The sequence below is a fragment of the Orbicella franksi genome, chromosome 6 (assembly GCF_964199315.1).
Source record: "Orbicella franksi chromosome 6, jaOrbFran1.1, whole genome shotgun sequence".
Taxonomy (NCBI): Eukaryota; Metazoa; Cnidaria; class Anthozoa; order Scleractinia; family Merulinidae; genus Orbicella; species Orbicella franksi.
Window position 1 is genome coordinate 28397091 of NC_138150.1, and position 10872 is coordinate 28407962.

The following is a 10872-nucleotide window of genomic DNA, read 5'->3' on the forward strand; positions in this document are numbered from 1 at the left end:
GGGCTATACATCGCACAGCTCTTGGAAGGGAATTATTTCACCAATGCTGCAAGAAGCAGAATCACCACCAACCTTGAGCGGGAAGTCAGAGATTATGTTTACACCTTCATGTACCCTGAAGAGTACACTCTGACGGAAAGCATTGCTGCTTCTTGCAGCATTGGTGAAAGAGACTCCCATAGCAGTACAAGCGGCGACGAAGAACTCGACGACAGCGGAGATGAAGATGAGTGCCAGTGAGAGTTGCATTCGAAAATAACAGTGTTAAATACTTCTTTTCAGTAGCTACACGTTTTTTTAAAGCAGAAGGAAAGTTTGTAATAAATTTATATCCTGCCTTCTATGTTTATTCTATAACAATTTTTTTGATAATCAAACATTGTGCCATTTTAAAGTTTTACTAAAATATTTCACGTGACCCCCCCTTTTTCCCTTATTTTTTTGGGATGGCCCCCCCTCGAAAGCCATTTTTTTTCGCATGGCCCCCCCCCCAAATCCCACCAGCCCCCCCTACCTTATAAAAAATGAACGGTCCCTTAACTTCAGATCAAAATGGTTCACACTTGAATTTGATCAATGTTGCATTCAAACGTTTTAATTGCTCACAAAACGTTAAATTATTCCTTATCCTTTAAGGATGACGTTTGTTTAAACAGAACGTTTGAGAGCTCAACACTGTAACGAAGAAGTTCAGAAAATACATATTTAATTTTGGGTTTCCAAAGAAGGATTGCAGTGACGCTGGAATGCTAATTTTCATAATGACAAACACTTGCTGCCATTGGAATTGAAAATTCAATGATGACCATACAGCCCTGCGAGCGTCGTGCCCAAAACAAATAATATAAAACAGGCTTAGTTCAGACAAAGTTAATAGAGGGGAAATTTCAGAGCTGGAAAATCTATTCTACTATTTTGGTGATCTCTGCTAAACAGGGGTCTGTCGATGTTCTTCAGTTTTGTAACGGATGTCATAAGCTTGCTGAATAGGCACCAACACCATCCAACTCCTGAACTGACCTTGTCCATTGCACGCAAGCCATCTGTGTTATTGAGACAAGCAAACCAAGTGCACCGATTAAATTATAACGTTAATTTTTTTTTTTTACCAAGTCCTTGGGCAATCCACTTTCTTGTGGTCTAAAGGGAATTTTCTTTGTTAAAATGGAAACCGCGACGGAAGAGGTCTTGGCACGTACGGGTAATCGTATGAATGCGAGTGCAATTAAATATTTACACGACGAGTGATAATTGAAAATTCTCTCAAAATTGCACGAGCCTCTAGGTAAGTGCAACTTGAAAGAATTTTCAAATTTCACGAGGAAAGAATTTTCAAATTTAACGAATTCAATTTAAGTGATTAATCGCTCGAACTTTCATACTATTACCTATGTATTATATGACTTGTGTTTGACCACATTTCCAAACATCGAGAAGAGAGTTGAAAATACGACGCGCAGCGGAGTATTTTTGACGAACTTCGAGGTGTTTGGAAATGTGATCAAACACCGTTCTGAGTGTTTGATATATCTTCTCAATCGAAACTAGAACTAAGGAAACAAACGGAGAAATAAAATCGAAAAAGTCTGTTACGATCAGATATCCAAACACCGTCACGGTCATAATTTCCATTGTTTAAACTTGCAATTGATAAACTGTTAATGAGTTTGAGAAGATTTCGTGGCAGATCCATGAAAACCACCACGAACAAAACAGGAAGCATTTCTTGAACTGCAATAGTTCGGTGGGCAAAAACAATGCCGTTTAGTCCCTCAACTCACTAAGTGATATCAAAATCCGCAATTTGCCCTGAGGGCCTCCTCGCTCTTAGGTTCTCTCCTTTCCTTGAAAAGTCGCAGGAAAGTACGCGAAACAAGTGAGCGTGACGTGCGAGCGGCGATGCCGCGAGCCGCTAGTAGCGTGGCTAGTAGCGTGGCTAATAGCGTGGCCGCCCTTTCACAGAGGGTCGCTCCCAGAATCTAATTTCTGACGACTTCCTATTAACTTTGCCAAGTAGTTGGATAACTATTTATCCTAGCAACCGTTAGCCGGATAGTTGTTTACCTTAGCAACCGTAGATCTCCATCCTCATGGAAATGTGATTTAAAAAGGCTCTGGGAACGATTCTAATGTAGCGAGCTGTTATGGGTGGACTCACAACGTTGTACACAATCGTGTCTCGGTCTGAGTTTGCAGTAAAAATCTGAATACGAATTTAAAAAGACAGAAAGTAGTGTTAGCCGAAAAAAAATATCATTTTATTAGGATCAAAATTAAAAAAAAAAAGCGCTCTGGAAGACCAAATGTATGGGAAACAATTTCCACTTGGCACCCGTATACCAAAGTTCCTCAAATGCGGAAACGCCCTGGAAAAATAATCCATGCATTGCACTAAACTTAACTTCTGGTAAAAAAAAGTTTGCTGTAGTGATAACTGCCAGACAAGTTGACCGAAAAACTATGTTAAGGATATTACATGTATAACTAGGTCTCGGCGACTTTTATCAGTATTGAGCGAGCTACCAGTTGGCAATTTCCATCTGAAAAAGCCCACATGAAAGAGATATAGCCTGGATATTGGCTATGGATTTGATAACACCTCAACAGGTCTGACAAAAATTGTATTCATCAGGGTGTTTCTCCACGGTCAGTGTGTTTGGACGGAATAAAATGACTGTTGTGGTTGTTGTGACTAAATTATCGAAAAACTTTTCCGAGAATTCAAACAAAATGCCCCTGGCAACAACGTCTTTCTCTGTAGCCCAAAGGCACATGGGAAGGGCACTTACCATTTTGAATTTTCACAGGTTTGTTTTTTGTTTGTTTCCCTTTAGAAAATAGGGACATTTCAGTATCTACCAGGGTCAGGAGGGTCTAAAGACCCTTAACGTCATCACGGGTGAGGAAAAAAAATTCGAAAAAAAATACACCACAGGATGGGCGTTAGCAGGTTTCCAGAGTTATGTACTAAGCAAGTATAAGTAAGTTCACATGCCTTGTCGATGCCATGTTCTTGATAACAATGGAAGGACACGCCATTGTTACTGTATTCCACTTTGTAACTGGTCACCCATTGATTATGTGCATTCCTCCCCTGCGTCGCTAAATGTGTGATTTTTTGCTGCAGCCCAGATCTGCTTGGAGCCACTGATTTTGATCATTTTGTTTCGCCGATCAGGCTCCGCTCTTCCCATCACCTGCCTGAAAGTTCAGTCTCCCTTGTATGGCCGCATGGTTCGGATCCCACTCGGACGAAGCAGAAATCTGAGCGTCGGAGAGCGCGCGGCTTTCCATTCCAAGAGGATCCTGACATTCTTCGCAAAAGAAAAGACGGTGAAACAGAAAGTTAAATTATCAACGTACTACCTTGTGAACAATTTTCAATTTGTTACCTGGTATGACATTAACCCTATTCAGACAGGGCGTTTTTTTCTTCTGAGACAGGGAGGAGGTTGGTTTTTGACACACTCGCCTTATAACCCCTATACCATTAAAGCTATGACAATGGACCTTGGATGATTTACGCCACAAAAACTGGCTCAAAATATATAGTCAAAACCGATAAAGATAGCTAATATATCTAACAAAAAGCAGGAGTTACTGCAGGAAAATTCAAATTTTAAAGACATGCACGTCAAAATACGGTTGCCATGGAAATATCGATATCTTGACCAATGGCATGTCGTACCAAATCGTTTGACAGGTAAAGTTCAGGAAAAGGCATTATGTCTAAAGCTCTTTGCTTCACTGATTTTTAATTTGCAAACGTTCAAAGTTGGCGAGGCCTCTATAGCAACCCCAGATATGAATAGGGTTAATAATCCTAATATTAATAACAATAATATTAATAAGCCCATTTGAGGATTCAGTTAGGATGGCATTTGTATTTTTTTGTGTATTTTCACAATAGCAATTTTAACCTCGCCACGCCACCTCATGTTACCCGACGTATAAGACCTACAGTAGATTACGAAAAAAAAAAAAATAATAACAAAATAAAACTGATATTGGCATTGGCAATTTGTATTAGAGAAAATTCAATTTAATTACCTTTCGTTATCTTAGTACCTTGTTAAGAGCAAGAATTGTTATGTAGAACAAATGAAATTTTACATATTTTTGGAGTTGCTTTTTTACAGTCTTATTAAAAATACCTGGAAATTAGCTTGCGCATATTCACAGCAAGACGTACCGAAACCCAGCAAAGCGGATGTAGAACGAGCTTCGCGTGTCAATACACTGTTTTAGTACAAGCATATTGAGCTACCTGGACAAACATAGAGCTCCATCCTCATAGAAATACGACTGTGCCATGTCCATGGAACAACTCGAATGTAACGTATTTTGATTGGCAGGCTTAGAGGGTGATATAAAACGGTATCTTGGTCAGTGTTTGCTGTAAAAATCTAAACAAAATGCCAATAAATAAATAAATAAATAAATAATTAAATAAATAAATAAATAAATGAATAAAAAGACACCCGGTGGGTTAAAATTCTTGTGTTTCATCAGGAGCCATAATCGGGGACGGAGACCGTAAGCGCGCGCCATTTCTCGTATTATGGTTGTCCCCATGATATGGGACAATCATTCTATTTTTAGAACAAATTGCGCCATCGCCTGCGGCACACGCGCGTACATGCTGCGAGGATTTTTGCGGATGTCGCGCAGGGGTAATAGCGTCCGAAATTCCCGAAATTTTTTATGTTTTTGGCCCACAACTCAGCGCGTTTACGTCTGTTGGAATTAAGTATTTTCGTCGTAAGATGCCCCAGTTTGAGTGAAGTAAGACAGTGTCGAATTTAGGTATGTTCCTCTTTAAGCTTATATATATCGCTGACCAAGTTGTGTTCCGACGGATGCTTCTTTTACATGAGCTGTGCATTACTCCACTTTAAATTTCACATATGTTGAAGATTAACAGCTTTTCCATTACACAGCAAAAAAAAAAAAAAAAAAAAAAACACTAGCTGGATATATTTAGATATAGCAGAGCTTCAGGCATTCATACTTTCCTAGCTCCTCTTGCCACACGTTTGCGAGGAATTTGCCAGTCTATCGCGACCGAAAAGTAAAACAAAATAATTGCTAGTTTGAGCTTCGCCTAAATTGTAAGCAACGCTTGATGTTTCATCAAGGCCCAATAACTTTACGTCCGTAGGTACTGCTCAGTTTTATTCGTGTAAAAACCCAGTAAATTCTCTCTTGTCGATGAATGAGAGCGCCCGCCGATGCGTGTTTTGTACAGTCAGTAAACGTGACAAATTGTACTTCCGCCGCACTTTCGTGTGAAAGCGTACATCGAACTCAAGCAACAACTCTATAGTTTTTAAATATGTTTAAGATTGATAAATGTTTGAGAACATATTAAAAGCTAAGCTGAAAATATGTGAATAAAGCAGAAATAATCAGCAAAGTTACGATGACGCTTTCTTTAATCAACTTCGAATAACGATTTCGATTTTGTTGATCGAGTTATCAAAACTCGTTGTCTATTTTCATTTTCGCAGTGTAAAACTTCACTATGCTCATGTTGAAGAAACACACATGATGTTAGTGGCCTTTTTTGCGTTCGTGAAATTTGTTGCAGCATCTCAGCACAAAAGATAAAGAAAGAAATCTTTGTCAAGATTTGTTGACAATTGAAAACACCGACTCGGGTTTGAAAATGCACGAGCTGCACTATGCAAATGAGCTAATTGTACGCGTCAGACTTTCCTTTCAAAAACGTTTGCAAACTCACCAAACAAGCAGAAACAATAAAAAACCATCAAAACAGATTTTGGTTATGATTAAACATTGTCCGAGAAACTCACAAAATAACTCGATACCAGAGGAGAGAGTTTTCTTGCTACATTCTTAAGTCAGAGCAAACGCAAAAACATACGCGTAAGTTTACAACTAGCGCGAGCAGATCTTATTATTCATTCCCAGCGCGAGATTGAAGTCTTGTTTTCGACCCTGAGAAACCCACCTTTTCAGTGAGCTCAGAGCATAAAACTAGATATAAGCGCCCTGGTTCGTATTCCCAGCCTTATTCCCTGCCATCGCTGTGAAAAATACGCAAGAGAATCTCTCAACTCTCACCATTTGATCACGTAACGTGACAACATCCACGCGAGAGCCCCTGACATGTGCGTGGATCCGCGCGTATATATGACGTCAAGATGGCGCAATTTGTTCTAAAAATAGAAAAATTGTCCCATATCATGGGTGCGCGCGGATCCTAAGACCTACGGTCTCCATCCCCGATTATGGCTCCTGGTTTTATATAATATATAGATTTAGCCAAGCCAAAAAGCGGAGCTTCTCATTGCAATAACTGAAGATAAAGGAAAAATAGAATTATTTTTCTTTGATAAAAAACTCAAATAAAATCAATTGTGAGCATGTAATTGTTTAGCGTGTGGTTTTGGTATTTTTTCCAGTTACATTTTTACGAACTATACCCAATAAGCCTAACCAAGATTGTAGAAATTACGTACGCAATATATCAGGGACTTTCCAAGAGACGATTGTCCAAGGAATATGCCAAAAGAAAAGTCAACAACGCGCCAGGGATTAATTTGCGCCGAAATTTTGCCTTTGCGAGTACTCCTTCTTTCTTCCCCAGAGAAATAACGTGACTTGAGCCCGATCCAATCGGTAAACCAGTAACTGGTCAGCGGTCAACTTTTAAAAAACACGCAACCTCGATGAGCTCTAAACCTGAGCCCGCGATATAGTCACGTACCTTCGGCGCGTACGAGCTCCGCTATAATGCACTTTGGCTTCTTAATTTGTTAATTAGAGCAGTTACGCAGACGGTAATAATAATTGTCTCAGTCGTGATGATTAATTATGTTCTCCCAAGGTGAATCATGCATAAATAGACTATGGATTTTGATGGTCAGCGCAGGGCTAAGTTCTTCCTTCAACATGCAAGTGAGCTTCAGATACGTTCCCTCCAGTACTAGTTGTTAACTTGTGTTTAAAATTACTCAATAGTATCTCCTTTTTAACGATCATTTTCTTCCTTCCTTCTCGTACAATGTTCTCATGTCTTGGGAAAAAGGTGATTCTGATCAGTCATAAAGGTAAGGTTAGGTATATAAGGTAAAGTCTGCACACAAGCCAAGTGGCCCATCAAACCGGAACTTATCTCCGGTTTCTGTAGCATGAAGCAACTAGGAGTATTTCTACTCCCTCCTGGATGGAATGCTAGTCCATGGCTGCCGCTGGAAGTCAGAAAACTCTGGGGTCATGGACTCATGATCCAATTGTTAAATAGTATGGGTTTTAACGCGCACAGCCTGAAGGGATTATCTCTTATTAGTATCACCCAACTAGTGGACTAATGCAAATCCTGCATTTTAATTGGCTACGCTACTAGAGGACTATTAGTAATAGTCCTCCAGTAGCGATTTTGGCGCCATCGAGCGTGACGCTTTCTTTCGTTTTATTCCCAAATAAGTATTTCTTCAACTTGCATTTGCTAACTTTATAACTCCCTTTTCTGTCCGACTAGTTGGGTCTAAACAAATAGACCCTTCGCCCTTGCAGGCCACGGGTCAATAACCCATTCGGCTTCGTCTCATGGGCTATTGAACCGTAGCCCGCAAGGGCTACAGGTCTAATTGTTAATTATAACTAGTAGAGTTGATGACCCTTACCCTCTCCACAGTCATGGCCAGTAAATCCGAGAATACACAAACACTGGTAATCTCTGTCTGTAAAACCGGCCTGGCAGGTTGCGTTGTTCTTACAAGGTGTCTTCGCACAAGAATTCTTCAAAGAAAAGAAAAGAAAAAAAAAAAGACCTGTGAAATAGTTAAATCCAGTGACATCCATAACATATTTTTCTATCTATGATATTATTGATGAAAGGCTAGCTTTGGATTTGGTATTACCTTTGGCTTTGACCTGACAAACCCGCCCCCCCCCCCCCGTCTCCCTTATTTAGGCCATACAGGTACTTGCCGCAGGACAGGGTATACGATTTTACTCGCCTCTGTCATAAACCGGGTTTGGTTACCCGATATGTACGAGTCTAGCTCGCGAGCAGGCTCACCTTTGAGTACTACGTACGAACGGCAGTTGAATACTTACCTCAGCTCCACGATACACATAATTTTCGTTCTTCGCGAGGTCGCCTGAGTGTTCGTTGTCATGTTCATAAGTAGCGCTATTCAGATCACATTTGTGTTGTCCATTTGCCGCTTCCTTCTTGTTAAAATTATAACTGACACAGTTTGGCTCCATTTAGCATTGCAGCTGGCAGATATCCTCATCGTTGACGTCAATAGTTCGTATCACGTGATTCTCCAGCCGGTAAGCATGGATTGGATCAATGGTGAATCGCAAATTACGACAGTGACCTAAAAAACGAACATTTTGACTGATTCAAGCCTTTAGAGCCAGTGAATCTCGTGCTCCTTTAGAATAGTTTGTTATCGGGGTAAAAGAAGGGAAAATAATACGAAATAAGGTGTCAGATGTGTCCAACCCTCGTTGACCACTTACCTCAGTACAAGTTCTGGAAATTTTCATACCATTTGATTTTCCCGTCAGCAATGCTGGAATTTTTGGTTGAATGGCTCGTATTTCGAAATTAAAATTAACAAGTTTAGGATTTTCCGGGAACTTTCATCAGTATCCCCCGTTTTAAAAGTTTTAGAATTTTTAGTCAAATGTGTCCAAGTTTTTCCTCAGTCCTTTCTGTTGCCGATTATTTTCTCAGCCGCTAGCTTATTTAAGTTGTTTTTCAACAAAAACTTCGTCAAGGTCTCGCGTCATACACTTGAACGCTTTCCAGCAACTTTCCACGAAATATGCTAGAAATAGTGGATTTCTATGTTTGGAAAAAAAGATAAATATTCCTTTATTACCCAGGTGACATAGCGCAAAACATCGCTACTTTATGGCGTTTTTCATGTCTGTAAAACAGTTTTCCATAGGCCATCTCCGTATTCTCGGTATTGGATTGGAACGAGCTTGCAAAGGGATAAACTCTATTTGCATTGCAAAAGATTCCAGCATTAGCCTTAGTTGCGAGCTAGTTCCAATCCAATACCGAGAATACGAAATGGTCTATTAGGTCCCAATTCTCAAACTGCAACAATTTGGTCATGGGGGCATGCCCAATTGATTCTGCAATGTCAAGGTATCAGCCACCCCCTCTTTAGAAATGTTGGATCCCCTTTCGGAGCCTTTCGGTGACATGTATCTTTATATGACTTGTTAAAAGCGTTTTAAAGCGAGATGTTTGCCAAAGAGGAAAATTCATGAATTTCATTAATTTTGTTCCCACAAAATGCAACGACAGCTGTTTTGGGCATATCAAGGCCACCTGCTATAGCTGAGTGTCTAACTTGCTCTCATGCCACCGTTAAGTAAATTAAAATCAGTCTAATTTTATAGAAACCAGCGAGTAACGTTTTGTAAAGTTTTTGCAAAATTTTAGATTAATTAGTTTTCTTGCTTTTAAAATCGTGCAGAAAAGCAGTTTTATTCCAACTTACGGGAGAAAGACTTTGTGAATTAATGAACACTTAATGACTAGCCTCAAGGGAACCAGTGAGTTTTGTTTTCCCTCCACCGTCAATGAAAAAACATATAGCCAGCACATATCAGATAAATTTACCGTCCTATATAACGACTCATTTTGCAACATTCCAGGAAAGATGAATTGCACTTTACTGAATGCAAAACTTTTCAGAAGTTTTAATACAATGAAAAACTAATTGAGGTATGAAATGATTAGCTTAGAATTTACTGTGCTGACAAAATATACGATTTTGAGCTTGAAGTCCATGCATGCTAAGAGTTATTAAAAATCCTTTCCTAGTTATATACTTAAAGGGACACTTACAATTTTTAGCATGATTTTGGAAATCTCAAAAACATATATCGATCTTTGGAAGCTGAAAAATAATGGTTTTATTTTGTAGAGCAGTACTCGACAAATGATTAAAACCCATTACTGAGGAAGTGAGGATGGCTAACGATGGCGAGGATGAAAATGGATTGTGATATAGATTTTTGAAAAAGTGTCAGGATGTCAGTTTTTCAAAGGTTCAAATTTGGTTCGAAAATCGTTGAAATTTTGTAAAACTGTTTCTGCAGTGTGGACTTTCTTCAAGAAATTGCTTTTAATCATATAGTTAGAGCTAATTAAGTTCTTATGACATAAATTTAGAGACCATTTCGTGAATTTATAACAGTTTTAAGCAAATGCATAGTGACGGTGTCCCTTTAATACAATTCTATGGAATTTCTCACAGCCTGGAATTCAAGAGATTATTGTAATTGAAGTTTTTCTAAATGTAGAGAAAATTTGGATGTTGAAATAATTTAGTGGTACTGACCCTCGCTAAATTAATTAGTATGATGGCCAAAACAAAACTGAAGGACACGTGAAAAAGAAGTATAAACTCTTGCGAACTATGTATATAAAAGGGGGCGGTAAAAACTACTGTCTGTCTTGTTACACGTTGCCAGAACTATTGATACACACACTAAAGCAAGAGTATTCTGAAACGCCGAATGAATTGAACCTTACCTTACGTCCCCGGGATCACGAAATTCAATAACACGAAAGCTGAGCAGAAAAATAATGAAGACATGTTTACGACAAGTGTGTCAAACTCATTACAAAAATTGGCGGCTGGTAATGTTAAATTCCGAATAGAAGTCTCGAAAGTTCAATGGTATGAATCATAAGCTGAGTTGCAACATCTGAAGTCGATCATCAAAACATGACAGCTCCTTATATTAATCATCTTCAGATATTAGCAGCTGGTAAAACGTAAATAGTTTCCCTGTATTGTGGTTGGTGGATTAAAGTTTTACATGATAAAACGCAATTCTATTAATTTGACAAATCGTCGCTTT

At 39.1% G+C, this 10872-nt stretch overlaps 1 pseudogene; it reads right to left on the bottom strand.

Annotated features, from left to right (window-relative positions):
* Positions 1–1307: 1307 nt before the first annotated feature.
* On the bottom strand, positions 1308–3467 carry LOC145488888 (lactadherin-like; annotated as a pseudogene).
* Positions 3468–10872: the final 7405 nt, after the last annotated feature.